Source organism: Oryctolagus cuniculus, chromosome 13 (genome assembly GCF_051225735.1).
Source record: "Oryctolagus cuniculus isolate XC-2025 breed Fujian yellow rabbit chromosome 13, ASM5122573v1, whole genome shotgun sequence".
In the NCBI taxonomy this organism is placed as follows: domain Eukaryota; kingdom Metazoa; phylum Chordata; class Mammalia; order Lagomorpha; family Leporidae; genus Oryctolagus; species Oryctolagus cuniculus.
This window is the reverse complement of record NC_142879.1, coordinates 32,002,996-32,020,666: the sequence shown is the minus strand read 5'-3', so window position 1 is coordinate 32,020,666 and position 17,671 is coordinate 32,002,996. Positions and strand designations below refer to the sequence as shown.

The window sequence follows — 17,671 nt, the reverse complement described above, 5'->3', positions numbered from 1 at the left end:
ATTAAGGAGACTACTGAGCTAATCAGCATTTTATATTATAAAAGAGATTGAAAATATTTTTATCAAAACAAACATTATATTCTTTTGGCAAGAGTTTGTAGCTTTATTAACAGCTATTGAGAAATGCAGTTACATTATTTTAGGCCCAAGAGATATTATTCATTAGATTAATATTTAAAGACAAATTATTTTCCTTTTCTTCTCCACACATGGCTTTTATTTTCACATCTTTTATTTTACTGTGTTGTGATATTGTATGAATAACATAACTCATTGCTAAGTGAAATACTTCCAACTATCAAAAGATAGAAACATCAAATTACAAGTCTATTACTTATACAGAAAACCTGTCACTGTACACTAAAACACTCAAAATCTTATACCAAATTGAAACCAATTTTGCGTATTTTTAAAATAGGTAACTATAATTCTTCTTTGCTTATGTTTCATTTGTGAGTATAATAATACATAAAATAATAAGTAAGTTTTCTGTATCTTTAAAAGCATTCATCTTTTTATATTGCATAAAATCTAAAGTTCATGGGCTGGTATCATAACACAGTGGCTTAAGTTGCCCCTTGGACACCTATATCCCATGATGGAGTGCTTAGAATAGAGTTGGGTGCCTGCCTCCCACCCAGCTTCCCATGAATATGCCTAAGATGATGGCCCAAGTGCTTGAGTTCCTGCCACCCATTTGGGAGATCCAGATGGAGCTTGTGGCTCCTGGCTTTTGCCTGGCTCAGTTCTGGCCTTTGTAGGCATTTGGGTAATGAAGCAGCAGATGGAAGTTCTCTCTTTTCCTCTCTCTGTGTCTGTGCCCTTAAAATAATTAAATAAATGACCCTTCAAAGAAATCCTAAAGTTCAGGAGCAGGAAGTTAGAGTGACACCCACATCCCACATCAGAGTGCTTGGTACTATTTCCAGCTCTGGCTTCTCACTCAGGTTCCTGTCAATACAGATCCTGAGAGGCAGCAGTGATGGCTTAAGTAGTTAGATTTCTCCCACTCACATGGAAGACCTGGATTATACCAAGGCTCCTGGCTCTGGTCTTAGACTTAGCCCTGAGCACTGTGAGGCACTTGAGGAGAGAACCAGTGGAAGGGTGCACTGTTTTTTTTTTTTTTTTTTTTTCCTGTCTCTCTCTCTGTCTCTCCCTGTGCCTCAAATAAATTTTGGGACAATTTAAAATTCATAGATCTGTGATGGACTATATTTTAACATCATCTCAAAAGTTAAGAAATATTTACATTATTATAGTAGTGACCTTAATAATCAGTTTCATTAGTCAGTGTGAGTATCTTAACTACTTGGTTACGAGCTAATTTTATGAAAAGGTTTGGGAGTATACACTCTCTTTTTATGTCCTAGCTTTAACAGCAAGAGTGTAATGTGCTTGATTACCAGGTACATGTGGTGAAGAGGAGATTAAATAGAAAGATTAAAGGAAGAAGGAGAGGGGAATAAAAAAGATGGATTAGACCAAGGCTTGAAAATTCTAAATCCAGTCACTTGATAACCATTTTAAAGTTTCCCAATCTAAAAGAATAATTAAGCCAGCGCCGTGGCTCAATAGGCTAATCCTCCACCTAGCGGCGCCGGCACACTGGGTTCTAGTCCCGGTCGGGGCGCCGGATTCTCTCCCGGTTGCCCCTCTTCCAGGCCAGCTCTCTGCTATGGCCCGGGAGTGCAGTGGAGGATGGCCCAAGTACTTAGGCCCTGCACCCCATAGGAGACCAGGAAAAGCACCTGGCTCCTGCCTTGGGATCCGCACCGTGTGCTGGGCCGCAGCGCGCCAGCCGTGGCAGCCATTGGAGGGTGAACCAGCGGCAAAAGGAAGACCTTTCTCTCTATCTCTCTCTCTCACTATCCACTCTGCCTGTCAAAAAAAAAAAAAAAAAAAAAGTAAATTAAGTATCAGTCACACTGGGAAAGCATGGCTTATCTACCTAAAGTTATTCTGATCTTACAGAAGGATAGGATGAATAGTGATCTGAAAAATTGTAGCTCTTCATTATTTATTAGTTTTAATAGCAAGTAAATCATAACTGTTATCAAATTGAAATATTTCTAAAGTGTCTCAAAAAATAGCCAAAGTAATAAAAGAATAAATCTTCAAATCTCAAAAACTATTGCAGCTACAATGATTTCATCAGATCTTGTTAGAGCGATGGTTTAATTTCCTTGTATTTCAAAGTTTTAGATGTCATTATGTTATAAATTTAATTAGTGATAATAAAAGGCACCACAAAAGCCTAGTCTTTTCTAATCAATGAAGACAATTATGGGATTGATTGTAGTTAATTTACCAGCACATTAATTTTATACAGAGCCAATAGAAATAAATAAATATTAGTTAACTTTCAATTACCTTGTATAAAATGTTTATACATGATGCAATCTAAAATATGGTATGCTGGGGTACAATATAAGTTAGGGATATTTAGTACTGACGTAGGATATAAAAAATGTATTTGTATACATTTTGCTCTAATTCTTTTCCAACTTAACTTTTGTACTAAAATTGTATTGGAAATTTTATATGTTCATATTTGGATGGGTATATATACACACATGTGAACATATATATATGTGTATATATGATTTTTTAAAACAAATTTAATTTATTTGAGAGGCAGAGAAACAGTGAAAGAGAAAACCTCCCATCCACTGATTCACTTCCCCAAAAGCTTGCAACAAACAGGGCCAGCCAGGATGAAACTAGAAGCTAGGAACTTGATTTTGGACTGACAGGTGGATAGTAGGGATGCAACACTTCTTTTTTCTTTTTTCTTTTTTTTTTTTTTTTTGACAGGTAGAGTGGACAGTGAGAGAGACAGAGAGGAAGGTCTTCCTTTTCCGTTGGTTCACCCCTCAATGGCCGCTGAGACTGGCGCGCTGTGGGCCACTGCACTCCCGGGCCACAGCAGAGAGCTGGACTGGAAGAGGAGCAACCGGGACAGAACCCAGCGCCCCAACCGGGACTAGAACCCGGGGTGCCGACGTTGCAGGTAGAGGATTAGCCTATTGAGCCGCAGCGCCGGCCAGCACTTCTGTCATTGCCTGCTACCTAATGGGTTGTACATTAGTAGGCAGACAGAATAGAGAGCTTAGCCAAGGCTTCATCCCAGGTATTAAAGTTAGGTACTCAGGTGTGCCAAGTGGCGTCTTAACTGCTAAGCTAAAAACCCATACCTTGGTTATTTTTAAATACCTAATAAGAATTATCATTAACCCATACCCTAATACATTAAAAACAATCCAATCTAATGAATGGAAATGGGCTGACCTTATGTTTTGATGTCCTAATTTTTTTTTTTTAATTTTAAAAAAAAGAAAGGGAGGTCAGCATTGTGGCACAGTGTAAAGCCACCTCTTGAAATGCCAGCATTCCATATCAGAGTGCCAGTTTGAGTCCTGGCTACTCTTCTTTGGATCCAGCTTCCTGTTAACCTGTCTGGGAAGGAAGCAGAAGAAGATCCAATTACTTGAGCCCATGTCACTCATGTGAGAAACTAGGATGGAGTTGCTGGCTCCTGGCTTTGGCCTAGCCCAGCCCGATCCGTAGCAACCATTTGGGAATTGAACCAGTGATTCTTTCTCTTTCTCTCTCTTTCTCTTCTCTCTTTCTCTCCTCTCTCCTCTCTCTCTCTCTGTTTTACAAATAAATAAATATATTCTTTTTAAGGCAGAACTAAAGAAAATTATGTGCTTCAATTTTAAAGATAGAACTAAAATAATATATATTATTTAGATGCCTGAATGTTAGATTTGAAAATTGTCATGCAGATTATTTTTTACAGCATGTAAAAACATCATGAGTTTACACTTATTTGCATAAGTGTAATAAGAGCAGCAGGGTTTTATTTATACTAAAATAGAATTAGCCCAGAGGTGAACAGTGAAATTAATGAAACATAAACTCCATGACCCCCCACCTTCCTGGGTTCCTTCCAAGGCACAAAGAGGGACTCTGAGAGTGTTCACATGCTCTTGTTTTTTGGAAAATTTGCAAAATTTGTCACTGTCTCTTCATTCTGTGACTTATCATGTCACACCTTCCTTTGGGTTGGGTGACACAAGAGTGGTTATGGGCATGTTGGGGATCAAGCTATGAAAAAGATGAAATGGGTAAATATTTAAATTTAGTCAGATCTATTTTTTAGAAAGCTTTTATTTAATAAATATAAATTTCTTAGGTACAGTTTTTAGAATATAGTAGTAGTTAGATATATTAATAAGGGTTTTCTGTCACTTCCAAGTATAGCTAAAATTTTTCACCTCTCTAGAGGAAGAAGTCCCAGGGATATTCCTACCACTCACTGGGTAGACTCCTCAGGCACCTGAGTGAAGGTATAGGCCAGAGACTACATTGCAACATGCACATCCTGAAGTGCTTGGTCCTAGAAGTATGTGGGAGACGGAAGAGAAGCCGAATTTAAAATGTATCAGCCCGAAACTAGTCTGTGGAAAATTGTCTTGATCTTCATATGTGTACAATGTAAATGGGGAATTTGACCTTCATAGTTTCCGATGCAAAATGGAAGATGTTTTGTTTCAAAAATATTATTGATATATCAAGTAACTTTTTATGTTAATAAAATTTATATCAATGTTAATGTAGAAAAGAGTAAATAATATTCTGAATTAGAAAGCATAACAAAATATTGAAAAAAAACAAAAAAAAGAATATAAAGCCAAAATATGGAGAATATTCTTTAAATTCTTATTAATATAAAGAGAACAGATTTTTTGTATTCCATAGGTACAATTCCAAGAAGACACCACACTTCTCTCACGCCCCTGCTTCCATCCACCAATAATCCTCCCTCACTACCCTCTCTTCATCGGTTTTTGCAAAGACACAACTTTAATCAACTCTAAATTCACAAGCTTAATTCACCACTAATCATAATATACAATAAGTAAAAAGCAGGAACACCACAGTTCCACAGGAGTATAAACACAGGCTAAAAGTGACAACCATAACCAAAACTATTTCATTCCTATAAATTTTTTTGGTATTCTATATAAGCTACCACTATCAGAGAAAACATATATTTTTTTGAGACTTGTTTATTTCACTAAATAATGGTTTCCAGTTGTATTCATTTTGTTGCAAAGAACAACATTTCAATCTTTTTACGGTTGTGAAATATGTAGCATTCCATGGTGTATTTTACCTCATTTTTTTTTTTTATCTAGTCATCAGTTGATGGACATCTGGGTTGATTCCATATTTTAACTATTGTCAATTGAGCTGCAATAAACATGAGATTACAAACAACTCTTTCATATGCTCATTTCATTTTCTTTGGGTAAATTCCCAAGAGTGGGATGGTTGGGTTACATGGAAGATCTTTCAGATTTCTGAGGAATCTCCATACTGACTTCCATAATGGTTGTACTAGTTTACATTCCCACCAACAGTGGATTAGGGTACCTTTTCCACACATACTCATCAGAATTTATTGTTTATTGATTTTTGTAGTATAGTAATTCTAACTGGGGTGAGGTGAAATCTCATTGTGGTTTTGATTTGCTTTTCCTTGATGGCTAGTGATCCTAATATTTTTCCATGTGTCTGATGGTCATTTGAATTTCACCTTTTAGAAATTTTCTGTTCATGTCCTTTACCTATTTCTTAACTGGATTGTTTCTTTTGTTGTTGTTGAGTTTCTTGAGCTCTTTAAAGATCTTAGATATTAATTATTTTTTTAAATTTTTTATTTAATGAATGCATTTTTACATAGATACACCTTTAGGAATATAGTAGTCCTTTCTCCCATGTCCCCACCCTGCTCCCATCCTACCTCCCATTCCCTCTCCCATCTCCTTCTTCATTATGGATCATTTTTAGTATGACTTTATATAAGAGGACCAACCAACTCTATGCTAATCATAGATTTCAACAATTCGCCCCCACACCCACACACAATATATAGAGTATAGTTTTGGGAGAGAATTTGCAGTCGATTCTCATATTACAATTCAATAGGGACAGAGGTCCTACCTGGGAGCAAGTGCACAGTGACTACTGTTGTTCCTTTATCAATTAACACTTTTTTTTATGACACCAGTGATCATCTGAGGCTCTTGTCATGGGCTGCCAAGGCTATGGAAGCCTTTTGCGACCATAGGCTCTGTGGGTATTTGGGCATGGCCATAAGCAAAGTGGATGTTCTCTTCTCCCTTCAGAGAAGAGTGTCTCCTTCTTTGATGACCCTTTCTTTCCTCTGAGGTTTCACAGAGATCCTCCGTGTAGGATTTTTTTTGTCACAGTCTTGTCTTTCCATGCCTGAAATGCACTTTCAGGCCTTTCAGCCCGACCAAGAAGCCTTATGGGTTTCTTCTTAGGTCAGAGTGTTATTTACTGCAAAAGTCATTCTAGGAATCTGCTGTGTGGACTGCATCCCATGTTGGTCTTTCCTTCCTTTTTTAATTCTATTATTTTTATCGGGTACTTTATGTTATTTATGTCATCCCTTTTAAATTTTGACTGGTCTATCTGTTGCCTTTAACATTTAATATGATCATTGTAACAGTGAAGATGTTGTTTATACCACCAATTCTTATGGGTTTGGAGCCCCATGATTGGTTCTTAGGCTGTAACCAGAGAGGTAAGTCTATATGCCTGCATGCAGCACTATATTGTTTTACAGTTTTAGACTGCCTCTTCCATCTCTTGTTCCCTCCCTTATTTTTAACTAGGATCTTCTTCCAATTGCCTTAAAATACATATAATTAACTCTGTGTTACACAGAGAGTTCAGCCTATAATGTGAAGTAGAGATGAGAAAGAAAGAAAACAGAGAAAAAACCAACAAAACAAAACAAAAAGGATATACATAGTAAAAAGTATCAATGGTTAACTGTCTCGATAATCAGGTCAAGGATTCTTAAAGACATTGGTTCTAAAAGTGACTACTTCACTTCTATAATTTTCATTTTAGCTGTGTTATTAATTCTCCCAAATCAGGGAGAACATATGGTGTTTGTCTCTTTGGGACTGGGTTATTTCACTAAGCATGAGGTTTTCCAGCTTGCTCCATCTTGTTGCAAAGGACCAGATTTCATCCTTTTTTACTGCTGTGTAGTATTCCATAGTGTACATATCCTGGACATTAATTCTTTATCAGTTACGTAGTGTACAAATACATTCTCCCATTCTGATGGTTGCCTGTTCACTTTGTTGAGTGTTTCCTTTGCAGTGAAGAAACTTCTTAGCTTAATGAAATCCCATTTGCCTGTTTTTGCTATAATTGCCTGTGCTTCTAGGATTTTTCCAAAACTTTGCCTATGCCAATGTCGTGCAGGGTTTCCCTGAAGATTTCCTGTAGTGCAACTTGATGGTATTAGGTTGTAGATTTAGATCCTTGATCCATTTTGAATTTATTTTTGTATAAGGTATAAGGTTGGGGTCATACTTATGCATATAGAGATCTGATTTTCTAAGCATCACTATTGAAGAGAATGTTCTGACTCTAGGGATTGATTTTAGCTCATTTGTCAAAGATTAGTTGGCTGTACATGTGTGGATTAATTTCTGGGGTTTCTATTCAGTTCCATTGGTCTACATGTTTATTTTTGTGCTAGTATCAGGCTGTTTTGATTATAACTGTCCAATAGTATGTCTTGATCTGGTATTGTGATGCCTCCAGCTTCGTTTTTGTTGTTTCAGATTGCTTTACCTATTTGAGGTCTCTTGTGTTTCCATGTGAATTTGAGCATTGTTTTCTCTAGATATGAGCAGAATGTCATTGCTATTTTGATTGGTAACAAGTTAAATTTGTAAATTGCTTTAGGTAGTATTGAAACTTTGATTATATTAATTCTTCCAATCACAAACATGGAAGATTTTTCCATTTTTGATGTCTTCTATTTCTTTCTTTAATGTTTTATAATTTTCATTGTACAGGCGTTTTATCTTCTTAAATTTATTCCAAGGTATTTAAATTTTTTTTTTTAGCTATTGTGAATGGGATTGATCTTGTAAGTTCTTTCCTAGCCATGGCATTGTTTGTTTTTACAAAGGGTATTGATTTTTGTGTGTTGATTTTATTTTCTGGAACTTTACTAAACTCTCTTATGAGTTCCAATAGTCTCTCAATTGAGTCTTTTGGTTCCCCATATATAGAATCATGTCATCTTCAAACAGGGATAATTTATCTTAATCCTGTTGAATCTGTATCCCTTTGATTTCTTTTTCTTGCCTAATGGTTCTTGTTAAAATTTCCAGAAGTATATTGAATAGCAATGATGAAAGAGGGCATACTTGTCTGGTTCTGGATCTTAGTAGTAATGTTTTCAACTTTTCTCAAATCAGTATGATTTTGGCTCTTGGATTGTCACACATTATCTTGTGCTGAATGTCCCTTCTATAATCAATTTGATTCCTGTTTTTGTGATAAACAAATATTATGGAGCTGTGTCACGTAGTTATTAAAAATACTGTCATATTTTTAGATTTTAGTTGACTGTCAGAGTGCTAACATTTTATATGTTTGAAATATGATAAAATATAGTTTTTATTGAATTGTAAAATTGGTACACATTACATTGTTCTTGAAGGTAGATTTCAAAATTGTATAAGATCCAAGTCCACAACACGTAAATCTATGTCAATTACACATAAAAGAAAGCTTCATAGTACGTTTTGCTGAAAAAGTTACTTTAAAATGACACTTCAAATAGTGCATATAGAAAAGGAAAAATATATAAGGAAAATAGCTAAGGTAAGTGCTTCTCTTGCAATTAATTTTGATTTTATTTTTGCCTCTATCAACAATTTCCCGCCTAATTTTGAGATGTACAGTGATCAAAAGATTACAAGGAGAAAAGACCAAAAAAGAGGCTTACTTGGGGATATAAGATTTTTTTTTCTGTCTTCTCAGATAGAACTGACAATAGATAATAATTCTATCCCTTTCAGATGTTACAAGATAATAAAAACTATAATGTTAAAGAGAGAGGAAATAAAATGTAAAAGTTAATAGCCAATTCATTCTCCATGGTAGTTCAGTCCTTGGCCTTTCTGAAGAGAGCCTGCCAAAAGTAAGAAATTATGTGATGATTCTGTGATATGGACTCTTCACTTGGTACTAAGAACTTGAAGACCAACTTCTTAAACTATGGATCTAAAGATCATAGGTCAGATCTTCATTCACTACATGATTTGAAAGTATAAGCCTACTAAGTGTCCAGAGGAAATAATAGTTCCTAACAACACATTAGTAATCAAAAAGATAATTGTCATTTTATGAAATATTGTAGAGATAAATCTAACAAATTATTCTGAGCTATTCACAGGCAGTCACTACAGAAGTCTAAATTGTTATCTGGCTTTCTTCACCCTTTTATATACACCCTTTTATTTATTCTCTAAATTTGTACGTGGCTCATTCAATCAATGCTTCTTATAAACTAATCAAATTATGAGAAAAGGAAAAAATTCAATGAACTAAGAATAACTGAAAGAGTGGTACATATCACTTAAAGTTGAATAAATGGATAGCCATAAACCTAGGATAAAATTCCTTCCAAGTCAGGTTTCTTTAGTTGAATCAAATGTAGACGAAAGATTTTCACCATGACTGCAGATGCCCCAACTCCAAAGATTTTATTTAAACTAGTTTGTTAAGTTGAGCAAGTTGTTTCATCTTTCAGATCTAACTTCTTTGGTCTGTTAAAAGAAGGACTGAGGAAGATCAACCTAAATATCCCATGCTACTCAGGCACAATTCAATGAATGGCCCTCCAAATAAGTGAGTTCCTACTGTTAAATTTTCTCTGTGTAAATATACACACAAATTACATGGAAGATAGCAAAAAAACAATACAAGACCCTTCATGTAAAACTTATGAATATATCTCCCAAAACATACGACTATAATTTTGTCTTACTGAGAGAACTCTTCAATTCTTATAGAAATTTGCTATAACTAAGTGGTAGGTAATATAAGAATTAAAAATTGGTCATTGAGAACATTGGGCTATGTATGAAGGAAACAAGATGTACCTACAGTGATAACATTTAATGATTACATTAATTGCCATGTATCTAAGCAAAAGGACAAAATTAACTAGCTTCTCCTAGATTTCTCCCCAATTTTCTTTTTACTGCCACAAACACCTGTCTTCCTCAGATATTACATCGATTCAATATGCTCTGCATCTCTGGGTCCCTTCCTTACCAACCCTATGTCTATTTGTGTATTCACAGTTGAAATACTGCCTTGGGTTTCTGGCTCTCCTTTTCTTTCCTACTCCATCATAAACAGTTCACACTCTGCTATTTTTCACCAGGCTCTACTAATAAGGACAGCTGAGCAACTTACATACCTCCATTCCAAAAGTATTTTGACTCTGTAGGAGGAAGGAATATGTCACTAACGATAAGGTAAATTTCTAAAACTCAAGAGTACTAGTAAGATATCCTTATTTGTGAAGGGTAGAAGAAAGTTTCTGAATTTCCACAATATAACAAAGTATACAAGGTCACTTACTATAAGGAGAACCTTATGAATTTTGATAGTATACAAAGTAATACTGTATTGGGATTCTCATCTTAAGAAGAAAAGATAGAACAGGCATGGCAGAGCCAGATTATGGAGAGTTTTGAATGTTTGTGGTGAAAACAATGGATTTTAACCTCTGGACAACAGAGATTTTATGAGGTTTATAAACATCAGAAAGAAAAAGAAATGAAATAAACTGTGTTTTAGAAAGATTTACCTGGTGGTAGTAAATATACTAGCTTAGGGCAAAAGACACCATAAAAAGACAATTATTTTAGAGACTACTACCATTGCTCAGGGTTCAGGGAGTAGACATTAAAGGATTGATTTGAAAGACAGCTAGAACGATGAACTGAAAGAAGCTGGTAAAAAATGAAGAGTCAAATATTTTAAAAATTTGGATAATGGAATATTTTGGTATTACTGACCTTTCAAAATAAAGAGTTATTTGGAAAATAGCATACTGTCCAAAATCAGGTTGCATCAAACCATAAATGTAATATTCAGTGGAGATAAAAGTACTATTAACTGTCGTAAGTAACAAAGCATGTATCATTTTACATGTATATTGTATCAATACTGTGTGTATGTGTGTGTGAGAGAGAAAGAGATACAAAGATAGAGAAAAAGAGAGAGAGAAATTCCTCTAAGAAACTAAACAGAATATATTAGTATTTTTGAAGTCAAATAAATGGTTTTGAAGTAAGCATCCAAGGAAGTCTACAAATGTGTTCCAAAGGCATTATGGGTACATTTTAACATCACTCTGGAGTTTCCCTATCATACCTGTGGTACATCATCATAAAGGGCAATGCATTATGAGAAGCATCTCCAGAAATACTCAAAATTTCCAAGCATATCACATATACAAAGACACATAACACAAAAATGAACAAAATACACACAAAATCTGCCTAGAGTACACTGAAAGGTTGTCGTTTCTACTATGACCTCATTATCTCAAAATAAAAGTAAACCATTATATATTTAGCATTTAATATATACATGCATAGAATCTGCTTATACTGAGACAACAGAGTTGATCTAAGCAATAAATGATTTAGAAGAACTCAATATTTATTAATTTAAATTTTTTTCACCTTTTGTCTTATAAACTTGTTTTCCATATCAATATACTGTCAAATAAATATAGATATACCAAATTTAATTTTTAAAATTAAGATATATTCCTTCTCTTTACAAATATGATTTATCATGACTTTGGAAAGGAAGTAGCTGAAACTATTTCTTATTCTCAACATTTAAGGCAATTCCAATTAAAGTCTTTTTTTTTTTTTTTTTTTTTTTTTTACAGGCAGAGTGGACAGTGAGAGAGAGAAAGAGAGAAAGAGAGGAAGGTCTTCCTTTTCCGTTGGTTCACCCCCCAATGGCCGCTGCCGGCCAGCGCACAGCACTGATCCGAAGCCAGGAGCCAGGTGCTTCTCCTGGTCTCCCATGGGGTGCAGGGCCCAAGCACTTGGGCCATCCTCCACTGCACTCCCAGGCCACAGCAGAGAGCTGGCCTGGAAGAGGAGCGACCGGGACAGAATCCGGCGCCCCTACTGGGACTAGAACCTGGTGTGCCAGCGCCGCAGGCAGAGGATTAAAATATTGAGCCATGGCGCCGGCCCCAATTAAAGTCTTAACAATATTAATCACAATATATGGACATTTAAAAAATAAATAACTGAAAATAATTATGTCAGTGTACTTATGCACATTTTCATTACCTATTATAGGGAAAACATAAAAACATATTATAAAAATGACATGAAAATTCTTTCCTCAATATTGTAAATTTTTAAATTAAATTAAAAATGTTTTCATTTTAGTTTTAATTTGTATACATATAAACTATTAAATGTCATAACTGAAATGAAATATACATATATACATATATATTGTTATTTGTATATATTGTATTTACTTCTCCTTTAGGATTTTTTTGAGAGAAAGAGAAATAGAAATTTAAGCTTCATCTGAAATTTCACTTCGCACATGCCTGTAACAGCTGGGGCTGGGCCATACAGAAAGCAAGAACCAGGAATTCAATCCAGGCCTCATATGAGAGTGTCAAGAACCCTACAACTGGAGCCCTCACCTACTGCTTCCCAGAATGCATATTAGCAGGAAGCTGGAATCAAGAGTGGAGCCAGAGCAGGCACACACATGTGAGATGCAGGCATAGTAGAATCTTAAAACTACTTGGCCCAAAGTCTGCTCCTTTTTATTCATTTTTGTTATATTAAAATGAAACATAAGGTTCCATTTTCACTAATCATGTAATTATACTGTGTATAATTCTGTATCAAATCTGTATTTCCAAACATTTATTTTTATATTTGTATCGTGCTGATATCCAAGAGGATTCGTAACATTCTGGACATTTCAGAAGGAGTATCTGTTAAAGAATCTGATCATAAGCCTTTGCATGTATCTACCAGTAGGTGGAGCAGACAACATAATTTATTACCCAAGAACAAGGGCAAGGGAATGAAAGTCAGTTTATTTGAAATAAAACAAATCTGCAAATGAGATTTTCTTCAAAGGAAATATGTCTTATATGTGTTAGATTTAGTTTGACTGGTTACTGAATCAAAATAAATAACTTTATTAAGTAATCAATCTTTGCAGAAATATAAATTTACAAATGGAAGCAATGCTTGCATTTTACTTTATTCAAATCAACTAAAATTAGCTTTCCTTTCATATAACTTTTACAGGGACAAAGACTTTTTGATGTGTTCATTTAATAAGGGCGCTAAACTCAATCCTGTTTTACAGGTGATGGGGTGCATAACAAATAGTATTTTCTGGGAAATATAATTGACTAATCCTATTATGTCTGTAGCAACAAATTAACCTTATTACTACTAGTAAATGGTGATTGATTATTTATGCAAATAAGTTACCATGTTCAGCTTTCTGATTGAAATAAACATATACAAAAGGTGCTTTAATATGACTTGAACTTTTTAATTAATAAAACCCTGAGGGGTCTATTAATTCACTCATTGCAATATTAGTTATTTACTTGTGTAATTTCTATTAGCACTAACAAATTTGCTTGAATAAAGATGAGATAGTTAATACCAGTAAAAATCTGTAATAGCTTTTAGAACTATTTTAAATATGTATTGAATTTATACTAAAAATAGGCTTAAACTGACTTCAGAAATTTGCTATCAGTATATGAATATATCAACACATCAGCATAATCATCCTAAAATTATTAATGCATTAAATAACACATTGGTTCACTATTATCTATATCTGAATTCACAAAGACAATTATACCTTACGGTATTCTTTAGCTTTTTTTACATCATTGTGTGTCTGAATTAATGTTCTATTTTCATCTAAATTAACCTATATTAGAAATATAAAAGTAAAATAAAAAAATAATATTCTATAGATGATATTAATAACAATGCTAATTATTGAAATTACCAGTGAAAATATTGTTTCTTTCTTTGTTAAAAATGCTATTAGATGTATACCCTTTAATCAGATCAATAGAACTGTTACCCTACTGATATACTTCTTACAAAAAAAGATATACACTAGTTAAAACTCATACAAGTATTTAAAATAAATACTTCTTAAATACTTCCTATTTTTAACTTAGAAGGCATATTTAATAAAATATGATATCAAAATTCTAAAAACAAGTATGAACTTAACCTGTGAACAACTAAGGAATAGTTTTAAATCCCTGCTTAATTTCTTAGCAGGAATCAAAGTTATGTGGGGAAAATCAGTATTAATATTCAGAGTGAAGAATGTCTCTTCCCTTCTGTGAGTCTTCCTTAGGTTAGGGAAATTATTTACAATTTTTGATTAAAATAAAACAAAATAGTCAATTGCATCAGCAAAATAATTATAAATGGTTGCAAATTTCACCAAGATTATCCATATAAGCTGTAATAGAAAGATGGTGATTTCTTGCTACTGAGATAAACTGCTTCCAATTATTCTGAAATTAGGTCAAGTGGTTCTTATAGTAAAGGATCATGTGGTACATGAAAAGTATTTCTGGGGCCAGTGCTATGGCATAGTAGGTTAAGCCTCCTCCTGTGGCATCTGCATCCCATTCAGGTGCCAGTTCAAGTCCTGTCTGCTCCACTTCTGATCTAGCTCCCTGCTAGTAGCCTGGGAAAGCAGTGGAAGATGACCCAAGTGCTTGGGCTGCTGTGCTCAAGTGAGAGACCTAGAGGAAGCTCCTGGCTTCGAATTGGCTCATTTCTAGCTGTTGCAGCCATTTGGGGAGTGAACCAGTGGATGGAAGACCTCCCTCTCTGTCTCTCCCTCTCTTTGCTTGTAACACTGTCTCTCAAATAAATAAATAAATCTTTTAAAAAATATTTCAAAATGTTCCTGAGAAATTTGAATTAAAAGATAAGATTACTTTGGTGCAAAGAATTTCGAAATCCATGCATACAAGAGTCTTCAAAAGAGTTATGGAAAAATGTATATTAATAAAAAAACACACATCAATTTATATATACTATAGTCCTAGCATAGTTATCAATAGATGATAGGTACTCAAAAATATGTTATTTGGAATAATAATAATTTCATATTCACTTTATTTATTTATTTATTTTGACAGGCAGAGTGGACAGTGAGAGAGACAGAGAGAAAGGTCTTCCTTTGCCGTTGGTTCACCCTCCAATGGCCTCCGCGGCCGGTGCGCTGTGGCCAGCGCACCACGCTGATGTGAAGGCAGGAGCCAGGTGCTTATCCTGGTCTCCCATGGGGTGCAGGGCCCAAGGACCTGGGCCATCCTCCACTGCACTCCCTGGCCACAGCAGAGAGCTGGCCTGGAAGAGGGGCAACCAGGACAGAATCCGACGCCTCGACTGGGACTAGAGCCCTGTGTGCCGGCGCCGCAAGGTGGAGGATTAGCCTAGTGAGCCGCGGCGCCAGCCATATTCACTTTATTTATTCAATCTTGGTGTTGCACACCTTCATTTAGGTGGAGATAGTTTACAATCATGAGTTGTATTAGTTTTAAAATTCAATTGTTTTTATATCATGATGAAAATATACTGATTTAAAGCTAAGTAAATTAAACCTAGCTGGTTACAAAGAATAAAATATAAGAGCTTTCTTTTTTTCTTTATTTATTTTACAGAGAGAGTTACAGACAGTGAAAGGGAGAGAAAGAGAGAAAGGTCTTCCTTCCATTGGTTCACTCCCCAAATGGCCGCAATGGCTGGAGCTGTACTGATCTGAAGCCAGAGTCAGGTGCTTTTTCCTGGTCTCTCATGCAGGTGCAGGGACCCAAGCATTTGGGCCATCTTCTACTGCTTTCCCAGGCCACAGCAGAGAGCTGGATTGGAAGAGCAGTAGCTGGGATGCCAGTGCAGCAGGCAGAGGATTAACCTACTGCACCATGGCACCGGCCCCCATGAACTTTCTAACCATCCTGTTAATACAGCTAATGCTCTGAAAAAAATGAACAGATGAGACATTAAGATAATACCACTCTTTTATCACACACACACACACATGTACACACACACAAACAATTTGCTTTGGAGATAGTGTCTTCACAGGCTGTAAGGGTTGTTATTTCATCTTTAGCTCCCTGTGATAAAATACTAAGGTCAATTATGACAATGTACACCAACTCGCCAGAGCCAAATTAAAATCCATGATATTTTTATGATGTTCTTTAAGGGAGGTGATATGAAAACATAATTTCATGTGTAATGCCCAAAAGTCTGTGAAGCCAGGTATAAAATAGGAGTGGGCAGTATTAGTATAAATATTTCTAACTGATTTTCATTAATATCCAAAGGAAAGCAAAGACAGACAATGAGAAAACAATTATTTCTGATTGGCAATACTAATAGCAGAAAATCAAAGTAAAAAACTTTGGTTTATCCTTGATAGGTTAAATTCTAATAATATGATTGTTATTATTTATGGAATGCCCATTAAGAGTCTGGCACAATTTCAAATTTTTACATTTAATCCTTATACTCTTCTTTAAAGGTGGGTTTCATTATATCACATATGCATAATGAAACAGAGGCTTAGAAAATTCAAGATTATTCCCTAATGTCTTACCCTAAGTGGGTGAGCCAGGATGCCCACTCAGATATGTCTGATGACAATGCCCATGCTCTTCCCACTGTATCACAGTATCTCAAAAATAATTTTATTAGATGCCAGAGAATTCTGGAGACAAAGGGTCACTAAAGTAGAGTTCATATAAATTAATATTACCAGCATGTGCATAGTATATTCAAGGAGATAAAATGAACACAGCATTGGCAGCTAATACATATTTGCTAACACAAATGTACCCGACACACAATGGTAGTATTTTGAAATTCATTAAGGTTTATAAGTCAAGTTTGCTAGCCAGATTTGCAAAATTACTTGTCATATCACGTAGTTAATTTAAAAACTGAGATGAAATCAAAAGGGCTAAAGTAATAATGCATATAAAATTTTTATCATTCTCTCTAGCACAGAGTAAGAGCTCTATATATGTTTACTATATCATTTTTATTAATAAAACAATTGAGTTATTACATACTTTATAAATCAATCCATTAAATAATCAGTAACCTTGTATAAAACAGATCAAAAAATGCTATAATGTAATTTCACCAGTTTCAAAGTTGCTTTCTCTATTATAAGCTAGATATCATAAGTATAAGCACAATCTGAATTTTGATAAGAAATATTCAAATTATAACAACTGTATCTTAGAAATGATTATAAGGTTTAAAGGGTATTAGTAGCCCTCTTAGTGTAATATAAATTAATAACTGAAGTTAGAAAAAACATTTTGCTTAAAATGAATTCTTACTTGGAATTCTGTACAAAAATGTAGCCTACCAATCTCACAACTAAAAGTTGTACACTGTTGTGGATTATGTAATGTTCAAAAATGTTGATTTTAATTTAAAAATTATATTATTCCTAAGCAGAGTCAAAAGACCTAATTTTGAATATTAGTTCTATTCCTAAAAATTTGATATCAGTAAACTGGTCACATGATAGCTCTGATCTTTCCTTGCCTGTTAAATGAAGATAACTTAGTTATGCAAATCCAAGTAAATATAAAGATATTCAACATTATTGAAAAGTTTTGTGTTCAGTCTCCCCAGTAGTGGCTAGAGGTACAAATGTA

The 17,671-nt window shown here is 34.7% G+C and overlaps 1 protein-coding gene across 2 annotated transcripts in view; it reads right to left on the bottom strand.

The window, feature by feature from the left end:
- SPATA17 (spermatogenesis associated 17) overlaps positions 1-17,671 on the bottom strand; it is a 289,576-nt gene that overhangs the window by 132,797 nt on the left and 139,108 nt on the right. The window lies entirely within an intron of this gene.